Source organism: Pinus tabuliformis, chromosome 2_1 (assembly GCF_031772625.1).
Source record: "Pinus tabuliformis cultivar Carrire ecotype Pingquan chromosome 2_1, CPIR1, whole genome shotgun sequence".
In the NCBI taxonomy this organism is placed as follows: domain Eukaryota; kingdom Viridiplantae; phylum Streptophyta; class Pinopsida; order Pinales; family Pinaceae; genus Pinus; species Pinus tabuliformis.
The window spans coordinates 561,188,669-561,213,394 of NC_142299.1; the positions used below are offsets into that span (position 1 = coordinate 561,188,669).

The 24,726-nt window shown below is 40.4% G+C and overlaps 1 pseudogene; it reads right to left on the reverse strand.

The window, feature by feature from the left end:
- Window positions 1-23,857: 23,857 nt before the first annotated feature.
- Window positions 23,858-24,325, reverse strand: LOC149201613 (secreted RxLR effector protein 161 pseudogene; annotated as a pseudogene).
- Between the last annotated feature and the right edge of the window lie 401 nt (window positions 24,326-24,726).

Genomic DNA, 24,726 nt, shown 5'->3' on the forward strand with positions numbered 1-24,726 from the left:
GGAGGGTTCATACCAAGTATGGGTGGATTCTTCTCGGAGACGAGGTGATATGGCATTGTTCTGTGGAAAGGGAAGTCATTTGACTTTCCCGAACCACCATCTTTTTGAAGCTCATGAAGGAGATGGGCTTATTGTCACTTCCTCAAGACGGTGAGACCTCTAGAAGCTTGAGATACCATTGAATGGCGCCTCATGATGAGTATAATTGGAGGAAAGATTGTTTGACATGGAAGAGGTGACAATGGTTGCACATGTTTGGGTGCATGTGTTCTTGTGGAGTTGATGCTATAGTCAGATTAGCTACCTGACTAGTCGATTGCGCAAGGGGATCCAACACATGTCATTCTTACAGGTTGCAATACATGCATAAACATGGGATATATGTCAAAGACGACATTCTTTTGTATTGATGAACACAATTGATGTGAAGGTTGTTCATGATGAGGACAATATTTATGATTTGGCTAAGAAATTTGCCGAGGGGTGTGTTGTTGAGGACGACAACCATTTTGTCGTGTGCGAGGATGTAAAGCCCTTAGGCTAGGAACCTGAGCACGCCTGAGTTAGGCCGAGTCGAGCTCGGTGGAACGATTTGGTTGGCATGGAGGGCGCATTTGAGACGTTCAATGGAAAGACTTTGGTGAGACGAGCGCACGAAGAACGCACCTGAGATGCGTTTGGTGGAATGATTAGAACAATTTTGAGAGTCGGCATGACGAGGGTGTCTAGTCGAGGCACACCCAATTGAAGACAAGGTGCACCTAGCCAAGATGCGCCCGACCGAAGATAAGGTGTGCCGAGATGAGACGCGTCTGCCCGAGTTGCGCAGGTACACGACCGAGGATGAGACGCAAAGGCTCACGACTGAAGGTGAACTGAAGGAAAGTTTGTATGCAACAAATGATGCGACATAATTTGGAGTTTATGGTTGTCTCAAACGAAGGAAGGTCGTCTCGAACGCCCAATCGACACGTCTCTTGGAAGAGACACGGCTGTTCATGGAGGGTGACTCATATATATAAGATGATAGGAAAGGAGTTAGAACATCAATTGACCAAAGATTAACAACCTTTCATTGCTAGAAAAGGAAACAACGAAAGAAGAGAGTTGGGTCTCACAAAGGAGCTTGCTCTCTAAAGAAAGTTGCGGAAGGAATTTGTGCAAGCTTGTGTATTTCTGAGAGTGGTACACCATAGGGTATTTGTGTATCGAGGTTGTGTGTAGGTTGAAAGACCACAACTTGGATATTTATTGGGTTGGTGATGTGTTGCTAGTTGAAGGGTTATAACTGGGTTATTTTATATTTGTATCTGTGAGGGCTTGTGTCAGCGAACTGTTTGGAGTTCTTCCCAATCGCACTGAAGTCCATTATAAACCGAAGTTTTGTGTATGGAAGTTTTATAGTCATAGAGCAGTTGGGAAATTGTTTTGGGAGTTCCCCCTCTCGTTTATTGAAGTGTTATTTGTGTAGATGATTCGTGTTGTTTATGAGTGAATGCGATTATAGCTGAAATTAAGTTAATTGAAGTAAACTATAATTGAAGTTAAGCTTTGAAGTGGCTATTGTAGTGAGATTTAATTGAACAAAAATTTTGCAATTATAAGATATCAGTGTCAGCATAGGGTACATGGGCTAGAGGCATAGTACGAGCATTAGTAAACTCAAGTTGGTTTCACCATTGAGGATAAAGTGCGTTGGTGTTGCACACCTTAGGGGACTCATGAATTTCATAGCTCAGAGGTGTGCCCTAGTGGCGTGACTCCTAAATTTTGAGGCTACTAATTTGCTTGCCGAAGGGAAGTTATTTCTAGGCTTAGTCACCAGATACGCCGAATTTGAAGCATTAAATTCGAAATTCGGCGTTTTTCAAGGGAAAACGAACATATTCGGCGTTTTTCAAGGGAAATTCGGCGTTTTGCAGACCTTGCAAGGGTTGGTCACCAAGTATCAAGCATTAAACATCGCTTTTTGTGGTCAAATCTCCAAATTTTCATTCCCTAGCTCTGCTAGTTATTTCTCTATAAGGTTGATCTGTTATTGGCATGTGTATGTGGGCTAACAAACTGTGGTTGCAGCAGTCATAAAGGTCTGATATTTGGTTTTGAGCTAACAATTGGTGAGTGCAGCTATTGAAAAATTGATCTATTCTGATATAAAATTTGATATTAAGCATTTAATAGTCTGATTATAAGGATAATCATGATAAAATTCACTCCATACCATTTCTCATATGCATATGATATATCTATCTTTAATATACATTTTTTTTTTCGAATTTCTATATGTCGAATTTTATCGACAAAATTTGAGTTGCCGAACTTTATTTGAATTTCATGGTCCTCGAACTCGAACTCGAACTGATAAGGACCCTTTAGGGTATCAAAGCAAAATCTTTTGGAACAATGAAGTAGATTCTTTTGGGACAACGAAGTAGATTCATCTGGGGCAGCAATATCTTCTGGGGTAGCAAATAAGGAATATTCTGGAAGGTAGTTAATAAGTTTCTTCTGGGATAGTGAAGGAAGGAATCCTCTAGAATAGTGAAGTAGAAATCATTTTTCTCGAGAAGACATAGAGATAGAGATTCTCTAGGGTAATTGCGAAGGTGCACCATAAGAAGTAGAGACTGAGTATCTCTGGAAGAAGAAAGAGAAGGAAGGACAAGTAAGACTAGGTTAGTGACATGGTTCTTGAAAGAGAATACTAAGAGTCAAGGGTCAGTGACATGGTCTTGGTACTTATCAATGGAAGATCTAAAAGAAGAATTTTATCGGGTTTTCCTCTATAGAGGTGAGAGGTTTTGGCCTTGGCTGGAGAAGCCTATATTTTGTGTCACTTGTCTTTATTTTGGTAATTGTCTTGATGAAAAAGAACACACTAATAGACTAACAGAGTGAAAGAGCATAAGTAATTGAAGAACAAGCATACAACAAGCAATTATCAAGTAAAGAAATTGTTAACATCAAATGCCTTAGATTTCTCAACAGAGCTCGCCCGAGGGGAGTTCGATGGAAAGGATTCGGTGAGCCAAGTGCACGTAGAACACAACTGAGATGAGTTTGGTGGAATGATTGGAACAAATTGGAGAGTCAACACGACGAGGGTGCCTAGTCGAGGCGCACCTGACTGAAGACAAGGCGTGGCTCGCCTAGATGTGCTTGACCACGACAAGGTGTTCCCAATAGAGACGCGCTCGACTGACGACAAGGTGTCATCAAAACTGAGAACTTCTCACTTCAAAAATTTGATCTCTTGATCTCTCGGTGTGTTTTGCAAATGCCCCACAAGCTTCCTTAAATAATCTTCTCATTGACATTCAACAACCTAGATTAAAAGCTAATCAATGGCTAAGATCATTTTAGCTTGATCCTTGTCTTCTTCTAGAAGTTACACCTACAATTAGATTAATACCCATTAATATTTTTAATTTCCCAAGTTTAGACTTAGGGGCCCATTAAAAATATTAATTATTTAAAAAAAATTATTTTTGGGTGGAATTTCCCAAAACGCTTTCTGGGTTCTTTGGAATACATGTGCCCAAGCATTCTTGCAAAGTTTGAGGCCTAGAGCACATCCGATGCTTACCCAAATCAACAATACCATGCCTTCAAGAGGGATATTGAGCCACTTGATCCTAAAAGACTTCATCCTTTGGGGGACGACTCTCTATCTTCGATGTTTTTGTTTACATTTGGCATACCTTTCGTATTATCTTAGTATCCTTTACTTTGTGAATGAAAAGTGACTTTCCTGTAATTTTTCTAGGCTTAGGAGTTGGTGTTGCCTTTGCCTCTACTTGAGCTAAAGCAAAAATATTATTAGTGGAGGTATACAACTTGCTTCAACAATTAGATTACTTTCTTGTAACATTGGTTTTGGTTGTTTCATCCTTTAGACTGCAACTATGGGATTGCTTAATCATTTATCCAACACATCCCTCGTCTAATATTTTGCTTCTTGAGTTAGCTAGTACCACTGTAGTGTGTTAACCGGTTTTCTCTCTTTCTATATCTACCTTTTTCTATTGTTTTTTTCTCCTTTTCTCATTCTCTCAACATCTACATACTCATGTTAGATATTCTTGTCTGCACTAGTATGTCACTAGTTCATCACAACTCACACCTTTGCTTGTTTTGTGATAGCATTGTCTCATGTAGCCTTTGCTTTTGCCTTTCAAAAGTCACTTCTTCTCATGCTAGAGCTACCATGGTGATCATATTTCCAAACCTTGCCTTCATTGGTGCTTTACCAGTCTTTGTATCTCTTGCACCCTAGGTAGCTACAAGTGGGCATAGCTATCTCGTAGTTTCTTAGCTATTTCACGGACTTTGCCACTTTAGATGACCTTTATTTCCATCTATTTTGCAATTGACGAGGTCACTTGGATGATTATGAGGATATATTATTACCTTGGAAACATACTTGAACAAGCTCTAACATCAAGACATCTCTTTTTTTTAGTGAATTATAAGTATTGCAATTCTAACTATTCTTCCTTGGCTTTTTGCATTTCATATATGCTTCTTGCTTAACACTACTATTATCTAGCTTGTTTAGCATGGACCCCATTTTATGTATTTGACACGTTTTGGCTGGGGACAATGGGAGATGATTCTATGATTGTTCATGTGGCATCACATTTCATGGGGAATTTCATAGTTGACATGGTAGTACGCATATGCGACGACATTGGTCACTTCATTTAAGGACCATTTAGGCAAATTTTACATGCACGGGCATCCTCTTGACATTTCATGGTTAATATCCTTGAACGACCTCATATTTCATCATGTTTCTTTCTATTTTAACTTGGAATAGAGCTCTTAATCCTTTGGGGACACATCTACTTGCTATTATTTTTAACTTGAAGAGGGTCATTTCATAATTTTTGGAGGTCACTTTCATGATTTTTAGGATTTGTTCTTATGTTCGAAACCTTTCCTTGAACTTATGAGCTATTTTGGAGGAGCGTTCAAGATATTTGGCCCTTTTCACTTGACACGTGTGGACCTCCCACTATCAAGCACTCAGGCTTAGGCACTCGAATGTGCTCAAGTTAGGCCGAGTCGAATTTGGTCGAATTACTTGGACGACACGAAGAGTGCCCTGAGATGAGTTTGGTTGAACGTCTTTGGTGAGATGGGCACATGAAGAGCACGCCCAAGATGAGTTCGGTGGAACAATTGGAACAACTTGGTGAGTTAGCACGACAAGGGTACCCAGCCAGGGCACACTCTATTGAAGAAAAGGCATGCCTAGCTGAAGATAAGATGTGCCCAACTGAGACGCGCCCGTCCGATTTGCGAAGGCACATGACCAAGGATCAACGTGAAGAGGAGTATATTGTAGAAAAGTATGGAGGGTTCATACCAGGTATGGGTGGATTCTTCTCGGAGATGAGGTGATATGGCATTGTTCTGTGGAAAGGGAAGTCATATGACTTTCCTGCACCACCATGTTTTTGAACCTCATGAAGGAGATGGGCTTATTGTCACTTCCTCAAGATGGTGAGACCTCTAGATGCTTGAGATACCATTGAATGGTGCCTCATGATGAGCATATTTGGAGGAAAGATTGTGTGACATGGAAGAGGTGACAATGGTTGCACATGTTTGGGTGCATGTGTTATTGTGGAGTTGATGCTACAGTCAGATTAGCTACCTGACTAGTCGATTGCGCAAGGGGATCCAACACATGTCATTCTTACAGGTTGTGATACATGCATAAACATGGGATATATGTCAAAGACGAGATTCTTCTGTATTGATGAAGACAATTGGTGTGAAGGTTGTTCATGATGAGGATAGTCTTTCTGATTTGGTTAAGAAATTTGTCGAGGGGTGTGTTGTTGAGGACGACAACCATTTTGACGTGGGGGAGGATGTCAAGCCCTTAGGCTAGGCACCTGAGCACGCCTGAGTTAGGCCGAGTCAAGTTTGGTGGAACGACTTGGTTGGCATGGAGGGCGCACTTGAGACGTTCAATGGAAAGACTTTGGTGAGACGAGCACACGAAGAACGTGCCTGAGATGAGTTTGGTGGAATGATTAGAACAAATTTTAGATTCGGCACGACGAGGGTGTCTAGTCGAGGCGCACCCAATCGAAGACAAGGTGCACCTTGCCAAGATGCGCTTGACTGAAGATAAGGTGTGCTGAGATGAGACGCGTTCGCCCGAGTTGCAAAGGTACATGACCGAGGATGAGACGTGAAGGAACATGACCGAAGGTGAACTAAAGGAAAGTTTGTATGCGACAAATGATGCGATATTATTTGGAGTTTATGGTTGGCTCAAATGGTGGAAGGTCGGCTCGAATGCCAAATCGACACGTCTCTTGGAAGAGACCTGACTGTTCATGGAGGGTGACTCATATATATAAGATGATAGGAAAGGAATTAGAACATCAATCAACCGAAGATCAACAACCTGTCATTGCTAGAAAATGAGACAACGAAAGAAGAAGAGAGTTGGATCTCATGAAGGTGCTCCTTCTCTAAAGAAAGTTGCGGAAGGAATTTGTTCAAGCTTGTGTATTGTTGAGAGTGGTACATCGTCGGGTATTTGTGTATTGAGGTTGTGTGTAGGTTGAAAGGCCACAACTTGGATATTTATTGGGGTTGGTTGTGTGTTGCTAGTTGAAGGGTTGTAACGGGGTTATTGTATATTTGTATCTGTGAGGGCTTGTGTCAGCGAATTGTTTGGAGTTCTTCCCAATTGAACTGAAGTCCATTATAAAGCGAAAATTTGTGTATGGAAGTTTTGTAGTCACAGAGTAGTTGGGAATTGTTTTGGGAGTTCCCCCTCTCGTTTATTGAAGTGTTATTTATGTACATGATTCGTGTTTCTTATGAATGAATGCAATTATAGCTGAAATTAAGTTAATTGAAGTAAAATATAATTGAAGTTAAGCTTTGAAGTGGCTATTGTAGTGAGATTTAATTGAACAAGAATTTCGCAAGTATAAGATATCAGTATCGACATAGGGTACATGGGCTAGAGGCATAGTACGAGCATTAGTAAACTCAAGCTGGTTTCACCATTGAGGAGAAAGCGAGCTAGTGTCGCACACGTCAGGTGACTCAGGAATCTCATAGCTCAGAGGTGTGCCCTAGTGGTGTGACTCCTAGATTTTGAGGCTACTAATTAGCTTGCCTGAGGGAAGTTATTTGTAGGAGGGAAACCTCACCAGTAAGGAGATCGACTTACTGTCACTTGCTCAAGATGGTGAGACCTCTAGAAGCTTGAGATACCATTGAATGGCACCTCATGATGAGCATAGTCGGAGGAAAGATTGTGTTACATGGAAGAGGTGACAATGGTTGCACATGTTTGGGTGCATGTGTTCTTATGGAGTTGATGCTACAGTTAGATTAGCTACCTGACTAGTCGATTGCACAAGGGGATCCAACACATGTCATTCTTACCAGTTGCGATACATGCATAGACATGGGATATATGTCAAAGACGAGATTTGTCTGTATTAATGAAGATAATTGATGTGAAGGTTGTTCATGATGAGGACAATGTTTAGGATTTGGTTAAGAAATTTGCCGATGGGTGTGTTGTTGAGGACAACAACCATTTTGACGTGGGGGAGGACGTCAAGCCTTTAGGCTAGGCAACTGAGAACACCTGAGTTAGGTGCAGTCGATTTCGGTGGAATGACTTGGTTAGCATGAAGGGTGTGCTTGAGACGTTCAATGGAAATACTTTGGTGAGAAGAGTGCACGAAGAATGCACCTGAGATGAGTTTGGTGGAATGATTACAACAAATTTTGAGAGTCAGCACGAAGAGGGTGTCTAGTTGAGGCGCACCCAATCGAAGATAGGGTGCGCCTAGCCAAGTTGCGCCTGACTGAAGACAAGGCATGCTGAGCTGAGACACGTCCGCCCGATTTGCGAAGATACACGACCGTGGATGAGATGCTAAGGCACACGACTGAAGGTGAACTATAGGAAAGTTTGTACGCGACAAATGTTGTGACATAATTTGCAGTTTATGGTTGGCTCAAACGAAGGAAGGTCAGCTCAAACGCACAGTCGACACGTCTTTTGGAAGAGACACGACTGTTCATGGAGGGTGACTCATATAGATAAGATGATAGGAAAGGAGTTAGAACATCAATCAACCGAAGATCTACAACTTGTCATAGCTAGAAAACGAGACAACGAAAGAAGAAGAGAGTTAGGTCTCACAAAGGAGCTTGCTCTCTAAAGCAAGTTGCGCAAGGAATTTGTGCAAGCTTCTGTAATGTTGAGAGTGGTACACCATGGGGTATTTGTGTATTGAGGTTGTGTGTAGGTTAAAAGGACACAACTTGGATATTTATTGGGTTTGGTTGTGTGTTGCTAGTTGAAGGGTTGTAACTGGGTTATTGTATATTTGTATCTTTGAGGGCTTGCGACAACGAACTGTTTGGAGTTCTTCCCAATCGAACTGAAGTCCATTATAAACTCAAGTTTTGTGTATGGAAGCTTTAAACTCACAAAGCAGTTGGGAAATTGTTTTGGGAGTTCCCCCTCTCGTTTATTGAAGTGTTATTTATGTACATGATTTGTGTTGTTTATGAATGAATGCGATTATAGCTGAACTTAAGTCAATTGAAGTAAACTATAATTGAAGTTAAGCTTTAAAGTGGCTATTGTAGTGAGATTTAATTGAACAAGAATTTCGCAAGTATAGGATATTAGTCTCGGCATAGGGTACATGGGCTAGAGGCATAGTACGAGCATTAGTAAACTCAAGTTGGTTTCACCATTGAGGAGAAAGTGCACTGGTGTCGCACACCTCAGGGGACTCAGGAATCTCATAGCTCAAAGTTGTGCCCTGGTGACGTGAATCCTAGATTTTGATGCTACTAAATAGCTTGCCTGAGGGAAGTTATTTCTAGGAGGGAAACCTCACCATGTTTTGAGGCTTATAACATGCCTTTTGGAGTGATATTGAGCCTCTTGATCCTAAAAGATTTCATCCTTTGGGGGATGACCCTTTATCTTTGATGGTTTTGTTTACATTTGGCATACCTTTCTTATTGTCTTAGTCTCGTTTACCTTGTGGATGACAAGTGACTTTCTTGTAAATTTTCTAGGCTAAGGAATCGTAGTTGCCTTTGCCTTTACTTGAGCCAACCCAAAAATATTATCAGTGGATATATATAGCTTGTTTAGACAATGAGATTACCATGTTTGAATTTTTCGCATGCAGTAGTAGTCTCTCACTGGTGAATCATTCATGCCAATGGTGGGAATTAGTCTTTTCCATTTTTTCCTTTTTGACTCTCTCTCTATATTTTCTCGTTTTTTCAACTCTATTTTTGGTCACCACACTAGTGTTTGATTCCCTCTAAGTCATTATCATGAGTAAGGGCCCAACTTGAGATACTTCTTCCTAGATGGTTTTAGTCAACATGCTCCTTCCTCGTTACTTTCTTGGGACATTGGTTTTGGTTGTTGCATCCTGTAGATTGTAGCTATGGGATTGCTTAATCATTTATCCAACACATCCTTCCTCTAATCTTTTGCTCCTTGACTTTGCTAGTACCACCCTAGTGTCGATTTGGAGGAAGAAGATGTTGATAGATGGATTGAGAGTTTGGAGTAGGAATCAAACTGAAGAGAGGATGAAGATGGAGGGATGTTCGTGGACCGAGATGGAAGCATGAAGACACTAAGCCATAACGATCCAGTTTCGATGAAGTTGATGGAAGACAGTATGGGTAAGTGTTCCTATCCTCCTTTGATAAATTATATTGTAGAGAAGTATGGAGGGGTCATACCAAGTATGGGTGGATTCTTCTCGGAGACGAAGAGAGACAACCTGTGATGTAGAAAGGGAAGTCGTATGACTTCCCCACGCCACCATCTTTTTGGAGCTCATGAAGGAGATGGGCTCACTACAACTTGCTTGAGATGGTGAGACCCCTAGGAGAATGAGATGCCATTGAGTGGCACCTCCTGATGAGCAGAACCAGAGGAAAGATTGTGACAATGGTTGCTCATGTTTGGGTGCATGTGTTCTTGTGGAGTTGATGCTACTTTCGAATTAGCTGCCTCACTAGTCGATTAGATGAGGGGATCCAAAACATGTCATTCTTACAGGTTGCGATACATGAATAGACATGGTATATATGTTGGAGATTAGATTCTTTTGTATTGATAAAGACAGTTGATGTGGAAGTTGTTCATGATGAGGACAATCTTTAAGCTTTTGTTAAGAAGTTTGTCAAGGGGTGTGTTGTCAAGGATGACAACCATTTTGAAGTGGGGGGGATATCAAGTCCTTAGGCTAGGCACTTGATCACGCTTGATTTAGGGGGAGTCAAGTTAGGTGGAAGGACCTGGTCGACACAAAGAGCGCGCCCAAGGGGAGTTCGATGGAAATAATTCGGTGAGACAAGCGCACGAAGAACACACCCGAGCTGAGTTCGGTGGAATGATTGGAACAAATTGGAGAGTCAACACGAGGAGGGGTCTTAGTCGAGGCACAAGTGATCGAAGACAAGGCGCGATTCCCCTAGATGTGCCAGACCACGACAAGGTGTTCCCAGTGGAGATGCGCTCGAATGATGACAAGGTGTGCCCAGCTAAGACGCTCCCGCCTGGGTTGAAAAGGTACGCGATAAGGATGAGACGTGAAGGCACATGGCCGAAGGTGAATGAAAGGAAGATTTGTATGTGACAAATGATGTGACATAATTTGGGTTTTATAATCGGCTTGAACGAAGGAAGATTGGCTCGAATGCCCAACTGACACATCCCTTGGAAGAGACATGACTGTTCATGGAGGCGACTCATATATATAAGATGAGAGGACAGGAGTTGTGCGAGCTTGTGGAATGAAGTATTGTTAAGGCTTATACCATACCTTTGGGAGGGATATCCAGCCACTTGATCCTAAAAGACTTCATCCTTTGGGGGACAACCCTCTATCTTCAATGGTTTTGTGTACATTTGGCATACCTTGCTCATTGTCTTAGTATGCTTTACCTCTTGGATGACAAGTGACTTTCTTGTAATTTTTCTAGGCTGAGGAGTTGGTGTTGCCTTTGCCTCTACTTGAGCCAAACTAGAAATATTATCAGTGGAGGTATATAGATTGCTTAGACAATTAGATTACCATGTTTGAATTTTTATCATACAATAGTAGTCTCCCACTTCTGAACCATTCATGGCAATGGTGGGAATTAGTGATTTCCATTTTTTCTTTTTGCCTCTTTCTCTATATTTTGTCGCTTTGTCAACTCTATTTTTGGTCACCTCACTAATGATTGATTCCCTCTAAATCATTGTCATGAATGGTCCCAACTTGAGATACTTCTTCCTAGATCGTTCTAGTCACCATGCTCCTTCCTCCTTGTTACTCCCTTGGAACATTGGTTTTATTTGTTGCATTCTGTAGATTGCAACTATGGGATTGCTTAATCATTTATCCAACACATCCTTCCTCTAATCTTTTGTTTCTTGACTTAGCTAGTACCAACCTAGTGTGGTAACCAATTTTCTCTCTTTCTATATCTACCTTTTTCTATTGTTTTCATTCTTCTTTTCTCATTCTCCCAACATCTACATACCCATGTTAGATATTTTCGTCTTCACTAGTTCATCACAACTCACATGCATCTTTTAAAATGGTGGATTAAGAAGGAAGCATAGTCCTTGGGATAACGACAACTGTTTTGATGAAGATTGGAAGTTGGCAAGGAAAGGTGGACTTCACTATCATTAGGATGGATGACTATGAAGTTGTACTTGGCATAGATCAGTTTATGATTAATTAAGAGGGTGTGCCATTACTGCACTTGGGGAAACTATTCATTCGTGTAGGAATGACAGAGCCAACGATCCTTCCTACCATGGGAGCTATGGTAGGAGAATGCAAGATGATAGCCATTCATGTGGAGGTAGGAGAACAGTAATATGAGGTTTGTGAGAGGAGCCATTTATGTGGAGGTAGGAAAACTAGAATATGAGTTTCATGAGAGGTTGGATTGGGTGGAGTCCATGCTCATGGTATGCTCAAAATTGATAGCAGCATTGTTAGGTGGTTTTCTAAGTTTATCAGATAGGCCAAAGATGATGGATTTAGGGCCTTGCACTGGAGAGTGCAAGGCTGTTGATGCCCAAACTTCTACCGTTGAAGAGTGTAGAGGGTATGAGGATCAACATGAAGAGGAGTATGTCAATTTGGAGGAAGAAGATGTTCACAGATGGATTGAGTGTTGGGAGTAGGAACCAGGGCAAGAAGAAGATGAAGATAGAGGGATGTCCGTGGGTCGGGATGGAACTGTGATGACAGATATACTAGGCCATAATGATCCTGTTTCGATGAAGTTGATGGAAGAGAGTATGGGTAGGTGTTCCTTTCCACCTTGAATAAAGTATATCGTAGAGAAGTATGGAGGGTTCATACTAGGTATGGTTGGATTCTTGTCAGAGACGAAGAGAGATGGCCTTGTGATGTGGAAAGGTAAGTCGTATGACTCCCCCACACCACCATATTTTTGAAGCTCATGAAGGAGATGGGCTCACTATAACTTGCTTGGGATGGTGAGACTGCTTGGAGCTTAAGATGCCATTGAATGGCACCTCATGATGAGCGAAACTGGAAGAAAGATTGTGTGACAAGGAAGAGGTGATAATGGTTGCACATGTTTGGGTGCATGTGTTCTTGTGGAGTTGATGCTACGGTTAGATTAGCTACCTGACTAGTCGATTGCACGAGGTGATCCAACACATGTCATTCTTACAAGTTGCAATACATGAATAGACATTGTATATATGTTGGAGATGAGATTCTTCTATATTGATGAAGACAATTGATGTGAATGTTCATGATGAGGAGAATCTTCAAGATTTGGTTAAGAAATTTGTCGAGGGGTGTGTTGTCAAGGATGAAAACCATTTTGAAGTGGGCGTGGGGATGTCAAGGCCTTTGGCTAGGCACCGAAGCATGCTTGAGTTAAGGCAAGTTGAGTTCAGTGGAAGGACTAGGTCGGCTCAAAGAGCGTGCTCGAGATGTGTTCGATGGAAAGAATTCAATGATACAATTGCATGAAGAGGGTGGATTGATTGGAACAAATCGGAGAGTCGACATGACGAGGGTGCCTAGTCAATGCGCAATGGACGACAAGGTGTGCCTAGCTGAGACGCGCTTGCTTGAGTTGCGAAGGTACATAATCGAAGATGAGACGTGAATGCACATGACCGAAAGTGAACCAAAGGAAAGTTTGTCTGCGAGAAACAGTGCAACTTAATTTGGGGTTTATGATCAGCTTGAACGAAGGAAGGTTGGCTCGAACGCCCAACTGACACATCCCTTGGAAGAGACACGACTGTTCATGGGGGGTGACTTGTATATATAAGATGAGAGTAGAGGAGTTAGAACATCAATCAATTGAAGATCAACAACCTCTCATTGCAAGACAAGGAGGAGACAACGAAGGAAGAAGAGAGTTGGGTCTCATGAAGGAGCTTGCTCTCTGAAGCAAGCTGCGGAAGGAAGTTGTGTGAGCTTGTGGAACGAAGTATTGTTGAGGGTGGTACGCCATGGGGTATTTCTGTATTAATGTTTTGTGTAGGTCAAAGGACTACAACTTGGTTATTTTTTGTGTTTCGTTGTGGGTTTCTAGTTGAAGGGTTTGTAACTCAGTTATTGTATATTTGTATTAGTGAAGGATTGTGGCAGGGAACTGTTTGGAGTTTGGCCCAACCGAACCAAAGTCCATTATAAACCGAATTTTTGTATATTGAAGTTTTATAGTCAAAGAGTAATTGGGAAATTGTTTTGAGAGTTCCCCCTCCCGTTTATTGAAGTGTTATTTCTCTACATGATTCGTGTTGTTTATGAATGAATGTGATTATTGTTGAAGTTAATTGAAGTGAACTGTAATTGAAGTTAAGTTTTGAAGTGGCTATTGTACTGAGATTTGATTGAACAGTAATTTCGCAAGTATAAGATATCGATCTCGCTAACAGGGTACATGGGCTAGAGGCATAGTACAAGCATTAGTAAACTCGAATTGCTTTCTCCATTGAGGAGAAAGCGCATCGCTGCCACACACCTTAGGGTACTCGGGAAGCTCATAGCTTGGAGTTGCGCCCTGGGGGCATGACAACCACATTTTGATGCTAGACATCGGCTTGCCTGAGGGAAGTTATTTCTAGGAGGGAAACCTCACCATGTTTTGAGGCTTATACCATGTCTTCGGGAGGTATACTGAGTCACTTAATCCTAAAAGGCTTCATCCTTTGGGGGACTACCCTCTATCTTCGATGGTTTTGTTTACAATTTGGCATACCTTGCTTATTGTCTTAGTCCTCTTTACCTTGTGGATGACAAGTGACTTTCTTGTAATTTTTCTAGGCTGAGGAGTTGGTGTTGCCTTTGCCTCTACTTGAGCCAAACCAAAAATATTATTAGTGGAGGTATATAGCTTGCTTGGACAATTAGATTACCATGTTTGAATTTTTATGATACAATAGTGTTGGAATAAATTCAAAATTAGGGTAGCTTATTATTTCATTTTCCATACATGACATTTATCTGTGATATTTAGTTCTTCTTTATTTGTTTATTATGTTTATGTTCTTCATCAAATAAATGTCAAAATAATGCCGATCACAACCATAAGAGGGAGACACCAGAAATAGGCTCCAAGCCATGTAAAAAACCCTCCACAAGGGGAAAACCCACGAGAACTTATTCTTATAGAATCAAATCAAAGGAGACTTCCAAGACCAAAGGCTACACCTTTGCTTCCATCAATCAATCAACCAGACTTCCTCCACAAGTTCTCCAAGGATAGCGAAATTAGGGCTCTCTAAAAGAACGAGTTGTAGTACTTCCTTAACCTCAAACTTGAGGTAACCCTGGATACTGCATATGTAGAGTAGAACTTACCTCCTTTGCAGACCTTTTTGCACCTTCGCACCTCCTTTTAGCCGCAGACCCAAAACTCTTTCTTATGCGAGTTTCTTGTCTGCCTAATGAAGGTCAAATTGGTAGCTTTATATAGCCTTTACATGAGGCCTTCGAGCCCTCATAAGGCCGACTAATACAATTATGAAGACTAACACTAGTTACATTTGAACACTCCCTCTTAACTAGGGAGGTATTCATAATTAACAACAGGTACAAGGACAATACTTCCATTGAAAAGTTTTCATAAGAAGAGCCAGATTGGTAACACATTTGTATAGCATCATATCACATAGCAAGGCCTTGACTAACAGCTCTATCTCTCCACAAGATCGCAACACAATGCTGGCGAGACCAATGATTTATAGACAACTTCAAAAGTCTCTTGAGGAGCATACCCCACCCGGGTGTTCACAAGGTATGTCCTTTTAGGACTATTCTTATCTTGGATTCCCAGTCCTCAAAGAATATCCGTCCTCTACGACTACTCTTATCTTGGATGCCCTACCATATCCTCAAAGAGTATTGGATGCTAAATGCTTATCTGATCGTCCATTCTTTTCTTTCCAAGTGAAGACAAGAATGACGTGTCTATCTCTCCCTCTCAAGTAGGGAGGATATACCCATTTCAATGAAGGAATATACCCATTCCTACAAAAGGAATGTACCCAAGTTCCCTGTTAACCAGGGACTTGTCCCAACTCCCTCTTAGCTAGGGACCTGTTTCCAGCAATGATTCTTAATTCATTGGTGGAGATCATGGGATCTTCAGCTATTTTTAGCACTCCTCCATTTGATGTCATGAATTTCATTTTCAATATTATGGAGCCTTCATGTTTGGGACTTCTATGTAGGGCATCGACCATCCATCACTTTCCTTCTAGCATCAGGGCAGTCATGTCATCCTTCCTTTCATCGGAGAGTGATCTATTGGACCATATATGGCTTTTCCTCATACAACTACCTTTTTCACTTCATGTCTTCTTCAGGATCTTCTATCCTTCCACATGAGTGTCAGATGTAGATGACATCCACTGTTCTCTTTTAGGTAGCCCTGTATTATCCCATCCAGATATTACTCAAAAATCTGAGATGAACATCAAGTCAAAAATTACCTTTTGTGATGGCCCTTCCTCATGACATCTGCTTGCTGCAACATCAACATCCGACATATATATTGACACATCTCCAAGATATTCATTTGTCAAGGGTCTTCCCCCCCCCCTTTTTTTAATAAGACTTTTCCAAAGTCTTCATATCTTTCCCATGGAGGTATCATAGTCAATCCTTCTAGTCATAGGATGTTGATTGCCTTCTCCATAGTTGCATCCTTTACGATCTCATCTTTTCTCTTTATTCACATATTACTTCCCAGGAACTCCCAACCATAGTTCCTTCAATTCTTGTCAACCACCTCATATACCATATGAGGACATATTATGTTGATTTCATCTAGTTAATATGTGACCCATGCCTTTATGCATCCTTTTGATGAAAGAGATCCTTTTCCCTTGATCATGCTCATGAGGTAGAGCTTGCATCCTTACTATCTGCAACTAGATAATGACATGCCCTGACTCATTGAACATATGCATACATACCTTTTTTCTTCTTTGGTCATCTAGGCTTCCTTCAACAACTTCCTGTCCTTGATTGAGAGTGCTTCAATCATATTTGACCTGTTGCATTCCTTTTTCATCATACCATCATTCTTCTAAACAATGAACCCCATCCCAAGTGGAATTCTTAGCGATGCATCTTTCAAGAGATGAACCCTCTAAAGACGATTCTAGCAGAGGATCTAATTATCCTCATCTTGCAGATGCTCCTTCCCAGTGATGTATGATGAGATTCATACTAGATGATTCTCATTTTACCCATAAGTTCTCCTTATGCTTCTGATGAGGTCACCAAGAGCTACTTCTTTTCTATTGGGATGACTGCAATAATCATGTAGACTTCTATTTCAGCAATCTTTCGAGCTCTTGCTTTAATCGTATGCTTTTTATGCCATTTCCTCAAGACGGGTTCCAAGTCATCCATCACTCTGATCTTGTCTTTATTCATGAATGCATTATGTCGAGCCTTTCTAGAGTGATCATGGTTTGAGAGTGATCTTCAAACTTTTGACCTTTAGGTTATCTTCTCATGTTGCTACCTATCAGCCCCAACATGATCACTTCTTGACTTTACAGTTGCCATGTACTAGATGGTTACTTTTCTTCAACAATCCATTTACTCGGTGGAACTTGCCTCAACTGTCATTTTGTGTGTACCTGCAACATCTTTTTAGGTCCGATAACCAAAACATAAATAGAAAACTTACCTCATGACGAACATCTTCAGCATCCATCCCACATAAGTCTTCTTTCATATATCCTAGCGCCCAAGGATTCAACTTGATTATCAAGTTATCATTCTCTTCCATCATGCTTATCATTACCAAATATAAAGATTGCCTTGCTTATTCATCCTTCTAATTCCGCTTTTTTCATGATGTACCTTTTTGGCTTTCACTGTAGTAGACTGCCTCATCTAATATAGACTAGATGCCTTTCTTCTTACTGATGGAAGATTACAATGTTTTCCTTTGATGTTGCTTATGATGCAATACCTTCTTCTTTGCCTTCAAAATTGGAACTTCTCAAGCTTTTACTACAAGAGATATCCTGAAGCCATGTGTTGGAGATATTGAGCCTCTGATTAGGGTACTTTGAAACACTAAAATATACTGGATGTTGCTCAGAATTTGGGATTCCCAGGGAGAAGAGACAATTGATATATACCGATCAAGAAGTGTTGCTCAAGATGCGAGCCTTTCAAAACAAAGTAATATCGTTGACAAACAATGATGGGATTTTTGTCACTGAATGTGCTTAGAACGATGTAAAGAAATACTCATCTTCTTTTATGTGGCAATGCGCAAGACTGCCTCCTTTCTTAGTTAGTGCTACTTCTTATTACAAGAAAGCTTAAACTAATTTTAACTTAGATATCTGAGGCTAGAGTCTCCTTAAATCACAAGGGTCGGCTTCCTTACGACTACTGGGAAGATCTTCACATGTCAGCTCCTTCACATCAAGCTTTCTTACTATATTCATAGATTTCAAAACTACATTCTGGCTACAATTCTTTGCCTTGAATACAAATTATAAACATGTATAGAACTAGTTGTGATATTTTTCAAGCATGACTCGAGGAAAATACTATTTCGATTCTTCTTCTATGGATGGCAAGCTTCAAATTATTTGATCTTCAGATTATTTTAATGAATAGGCTTGGAAAGGATCTCGGCCCTTTCACGTTGTGACTATAGCTATATCCAAGCTTGTCATACTGTACTTATGCCCAGAGTTATGGTGGGGGTCTTGGCTCCTTTTACAATGACAATGTAGCTTTACATTAGGCTCCTTCCTGGGTACACATATGCCTAGAGCCTTTCAACGGAAAACTCGATTCTTCTTTTCGAAGCTATTTTAATGACATTGGAGATCTAGACTCTTCGCTGGCTCAAAAGAATCATAACTATATGCTTAGTGGAATTTTGGATCTAAGGGGGCACAAAGATTCTTAATAATAATTTCAGCCCTTAAATAAAGTTCCCAGAACTTCGATCCTTATGATGAGGGACTCCGTCTTCTTTTAGCTTGATGGTTAGCCCTTTAGAGAATAGAGCCTCATCTTACCTTGTGAAGCTTGCGGTCTTATTTTTGTGGATAGGACTAACAAACATGCTTAAAGCTTCAATCTTTTCTTCAATGAATTTTGTCTTGAAAGGGCTGCCTCATCGTATATTCGGTCCTCTTAAATGATCTCAAAACCTCTGTTCTTTTCTTGTTTTAGATCTGCGACCTTAACTTAGTGACTAAGACTTCTAGATGTCCCCAAAATTGTAAAACTTCTTTTTCCGAAGGCTCGATCTTAGGATATCTTCTTATTTGACACCTGAAGCCTTGATGTGACACTCTATTTGCTCTTAAGTCAATGAACCAAGCTCTGATACCATGTTGGAAAAAATTCAAAATTAGGGCAACGTATTATTTCATTTTCCATACATGACATTTCTCTGTGATATTTAGTTCTTTCTTTGTTTCTTATGTTTATGTTCATCATCAAATAAGTGGAAAAACAATGCAGATCACAACCATAAGAGAGAGACACCAGAAAGAGGCTCCAAACTAGGGCAAAACCCCTCAACAAGGGGAATATCCACGAGAAATTCTTATAGAATCAAATGAAAGGAGAGTTCCAAGACCAAACCCCAGACCTTTGCTTCCATCAATCTATCAACCAAAGTTCCTCCACAAGTTCTCAAAGGACAACAAAATTAGGGCTCTTAAAAAGAACAAGTTGTAGTACTTCCTTAACCTCAAACTTGAGGTAACTAACCCTAGATACTACATATGTAGAGCAAAACCTACCTCCTTCGTAGTCCTTTTTCCACCTTCACAACGTCTTCTAGCCGCAGACCCAAACTCTTTCTTATGCGAGTTTCTTGTTTGTCTAATGAAGGTCGAATTGGTTGCTTGATATAGCCTTTACATGAGGCCTTTGAGCCTTCATAAGGTCGACTTCTTAACTTGTCAGCCAACTTGATTTATTAGAGCATATAGATATTTCTAATATACAAAATACAATTTTCTTCTCTTGATATATGAGCCCTCCAAGGGACTTTGCATCATGAACTTGACTCTAACTTTTTCTTCATAACCCCTAGAGCACTCAATGGGCGCTTTGACCTAAGACAAATAACCATGGGCAAGAAATTCATTTTTAAATAAATATTTTTTTTTTCTTTTACAAAAATATATATATTTTTTCTTTCTTTTTACAAGTACAAAGATTACATCAAGTCATGATACAATTGTGAAGACCGACACTAGTTACATTTCAACAAATAGTAGTCTCCCACTTCTGAATCATTCATGGCAATGGCGAGTCTTTTCCATTTTTTTCATTTTGCTTCTCTCTCCATATTTTCTTGTTTTGTTAACTCTAATTTTGATCACCTCACTAGTGATTGATTCCCCCTAAGTCATTATCATGAGTGGGCCCAACGAGATACTTCTTCCTAGATGGTTCTAGTCACCATGCTCGTTCCTCCTTGTTACTCAGAACGTTGGTTTTGGCTGTTCCATCTTGTAGACTGCAACTATGGGATTGCTTAATCATTTATCCAACACTTCCTTCCTCTAATCTTTTTCTTCTTGACTTAACTAGTACCACCCTAGTGTCGTAACCAATTTTCTGTCTTTCTATATCTACCCTTTTCTATTGTTTTCATTTTTCTTTTGTCATTCTCTCAACATCTACATACTCATGTTAGATATTTTTGTTTTCACTAGTATGTCACTAGTTCATCACAACTCACACCTTTGCTTATTTTGTGATAGCATTGCCTCTTGTAACCTTTTCTTTTGCCTCTCGAAAGTCACTTCTTCTCATGCTAGAGCTACCATGGTGATCATATTCCAAATCTTGCCTTCATTGGTGCTTCACCAGTCTTCATATCGCCTGCACCCTAGGTAGCTACAACTGGGCATAGCTATCTTGTAGTTTCATAGCTATTTCATGAACTTTGCCACTTTAGATGACCTTTATTTCCATCTATTTTGCAATTGACGAGGTTTCTTGGATGATTATGAGGTTATATTCTTACCTTGGAAACATCCTTCAACAAGCTCCAACATTAAGACGTTTTTTTTTTTTAATATATTCAATGAATTATAAGTATCGTAATTCTAACAATTCTACCTTTGCTTTTTGCATTTCTTTTATGCTTCCTCCTTAACGCTACTCTTGTGAAGCTTGTTTAGCATTGTACCCATTTTATGTATTCAACATGTTGTGGCTTGGGACAATGTGAGATGATTCTATGATTGTTCATGTGGTATCACATTTCATGGGGCAATTTCATAATTGACATGGTAGTACACATATGCGACGACATTGGTCACATCATTCAAGGCTGATTTAGGCAAATTTTGCATGCATGGGCATCCTCTTAACATTCCATGTTGAATATCCTTGAATGACCTCCTATTTCATCATCTTTATAGCTATTTTGCATTGGAATAGAGCCCCAAACCCTTTGCGGACACATCTACTTGCTATTTGTGAACATGTGGCTTCATTATTTTTCACTTGGAGAGGGTCATTTCATAATTTTTGGAGGTCACTTGCATGATTTTTAGGATATATTCTCACTTGTCGCGCATGGACCTCCCACTGTCAAGACCTCAGGCTTACGCGCTCGAATGTGCTCGAGTTAGGCTGAGTCAATTTTGGTGGAACGAATTGAACGACATGAATAATGCCCATGATTATTTCGTTGGAACGAATTTGGTGAGACGGGCACATGAAGAGCGTGCCTAGCCAAAGATGTGCGTAACCGAAGGCATGCGTAGTTGAAGACAAGTTGTTCCCAGCCAAGACACGCTCATTCGATTTGCGAAGGAAGACGACCAAGGATCAACATGAAGAGGAGTATATTGTAGAGAAGTATGGAGGGTTCATACCAACTTCCAGGTATGGGTGGATTCTTGTCAGAGATGAAGAGAGATGGCCTTGTGATGTGGAAAAGGACACCGTGGCATGACACCTAGATTTTGAGACTACACATTAGCTTGCCTGAGTGAAGTTATTTCTAGGAGGGAAACCTCACCATGGTTTGAGGCTTATACCATGCCTTCGAGAGGGCTATTGAGCCTCTTGATCCTAAAATATTTCATCCTTTGTGGGACGACCGTCTATCTTCGATTTTTTTGTTTACATTTGGCATACCTTGCTTATTGTCTTAGTCTCCTTTACCTTGTGGATGACAAGTGACTTTCTTGTAAAGTTTCTAAGCTAAGGAGTTGGTGTTGCCTTTGCCTCTACTTGAGCCAACCCAAAAATATTATCAGTGGATGTATAAAGCTTGCTTGGATAATGAGATTACCGTGTTTGAATTTTTAGCATGCAATAGTATTCTCCCATTTGTGGATCATTCATTCCAATGGTCGGAATTAGTCTTTTCCATTTTTTTCTTTTTGCCTCCCCCTCTCTCTATTTTCTCGTTTTTTCAACTCTATTTTTGGTCACCTCACTAGTGATTGATTCCCTCTAAGTCGTTGTCATGAGTAGGGCCCAACTTGAGATCTTCCTCGATGGTTCTAGTCAACATGCTCCTTCCTCCTTGTTACTTCCTTGGAACGTTGGTTTTGGTTGTTGCATCCTATAGACTGTAGCTATGTGATTGCTTAATTGTTTATCCAACACATCCTTCCTCTAATTAATATAATGACCTGCACCCTTAACCCAATTTACAATATTGCAAGTGTTTGATTAGGCCCAACCCACATGTTTCGACATGCATGATATAAATTCTACATGTATTTTTGCAAACATAAAGAGTGCATCTACACTTTTTCACTTTCCTAATAGTTGATAATTAATGCAAGCATTCATCACTTAAGAGACACTTATTTTTTGGTCAAATTGACTCTGGAAAAACCACATAGTCTCTTGGGGAAAACCAGTCTTCAAAGGAGGATTTTATTGCATTTTAAAGAAATAATTACACAGCGGAAATAAATGACTTATCTCCCTTTTGTTTCCTTCTCAGAGGTTCCTGTCAATGTAATTTCTGGGATGATGTTTTCTTCTCATAGTCCTCTCATTTCAGTGAAGAAGTCAACCTCCTATCAGCTCAAAGTACACAGGTATTTGTATTTCTGAATAGGCTCCTCTTCACTTAGAAACTCAGTCTGTCTGCATGGCTTTCACACAGGCTATTAGATGGTTGTTCTCACACAAAGACTGAGCTAAAACGCATTTAGAAACAACACACAAAAGACTCGTCGAGTTTTGCGCTGACAATCCCGAAATTTTCGGGATACTAAGAGTCCCGAAATTTTTGGGAGCTTGAGATTTACGCTGCCCAAGACCAAAATTCTCGGCCTCTTATCTGCTGACAAATGGGTGAGAGGAATAAAGTCTGTACACTGCCTCTAGCTCAGAAATTAATTTGACTTGGGTGCTGAAGGTTAAGAAGCTGCTCCCTAGATATTCGAGCCTCCTCCAAGGCTTAAGCTCAGCCTCTTGAGATTCGAACAACAACTAAATTCTTTGTTGTTCTCTTTGTTGTTCAATTTCCTTCACACAAAACCCTTCCTCCTTTTCTCCTTTCTACTGCATAGTCTCTTCTCAATGCTCTCTCAAGTGTGTAGTGAAGAATGAACTTCCCTTTTCCTCTTTTGTCTCCTTGGAAAAGATTGGATCCCTAAACCTAGGATCCAATGGCTGAGATTTCATCCTCAAATCTCAAGATGTGTGGTTGATATCATTTCTCCCAAATGACCCCTTGCATACATTGACCACATCACTTAAAAGTCTCCTAGTATCTCTCATAAAGTGATTTTTCTCCTCACTTTAATATTAGAAAAGTACACTTACTACTTTTAACATAAAGTCATTCTATAAAGTACAAGTGAGTTTAACATTAGAAAAAGTACATGGTACAACACTTCTAAGTACTTTTTCCCACCATGACATTAATATAATTGATAAATGTCATCAAGACAAAAGCCATTAATGTGCTCACTAGGCGAAAAGGGATAAAATGCTAGTAACACTTCTCATTGGTACTATTTTCAACACTCCGTCTTACTGAGGAAGGTGTTTCTCACCACTCCCATCCCATCTTTGAAAAATATATGCTTTCCCCTTGGCAATGATTTGGTGCGAATTCATGCTACTTGTTCATTAGCGGATATATACTCAAGCTTCACTGCCCCTCGCTGAACCTAGTCTCTAATGAAGTGATACTTGATCTCAATATGCTTTTACCGGTCATGAAATACTGGATTCTCAGAGAGTTTGATACAACTCTGATTATTACAATATATCGTAACTGGTCTCAACATCTGGTCAAATAAATCAAATCGCATGTTGCGAAGTCACAATGCCTTGCACCCTGCCTGACTAGCTACCATATACTCTGCCTTTGCACTACTCAATGCCATTGACTTTTGTTTCGCCCTGAACCATGATACAATTATTGAACCCAATGAGAAACAACACCCAAAAGTACTCTTCTGGTCAATAACACTACCACGCCAATCTGAGTCTGTGCAACCAATCAATCTAACTCCATCAATCTTGACATAGGCCAAACTAAAATCCATTGTGCCCTGTAAGTACCTCAACACATGTTTTACAACCACCCAATGTACTCTCCTGGGATCCATCATAAACCGACTCAATGTGTTGACTGCAAAAGTAATATCCGGTCTGGTGTTGACCAGATACATCAATGAACCGATCAGCTGTCGATACAGAGTGGGGTTCACCAGCCTAAAATCTAAAGCATGCAACTTCTTCCAGTTGGTGATCATAGGAGTAGCCATAGGCTTGCAACCCTCCATACGGAATCTCCTCAAGATATCACCTGCATACTTTCCCTGGCCCACGAAGATATGCCCATCCTACTGCTAAACCTCGAAACCCAGAAAGTAATGCATCAACCACATATCTGTCATATCAAACTTTGAAGCAAGATCTCTCTTTTAGTGTTGGATGAGTCTGTCCTCCCCTATAATAACAATTCATCCACATAGAGAACCAAAATGAGTGGATTTTCACCTACCATGATAAAGTATAGGTTCGGATCTGCATCACTCTTCTGGAAACCCATTTGCTGCAGGTAGGCATCTATCCTCTCATACCATATCCTCAGTGCCTGCTTCAGTCCGTACCAATGTTTCTTAAGCCTACACACATGAGACTCCCTCCCATGCAACTCAAAGCCCTCAGGCTTCTCAATGTA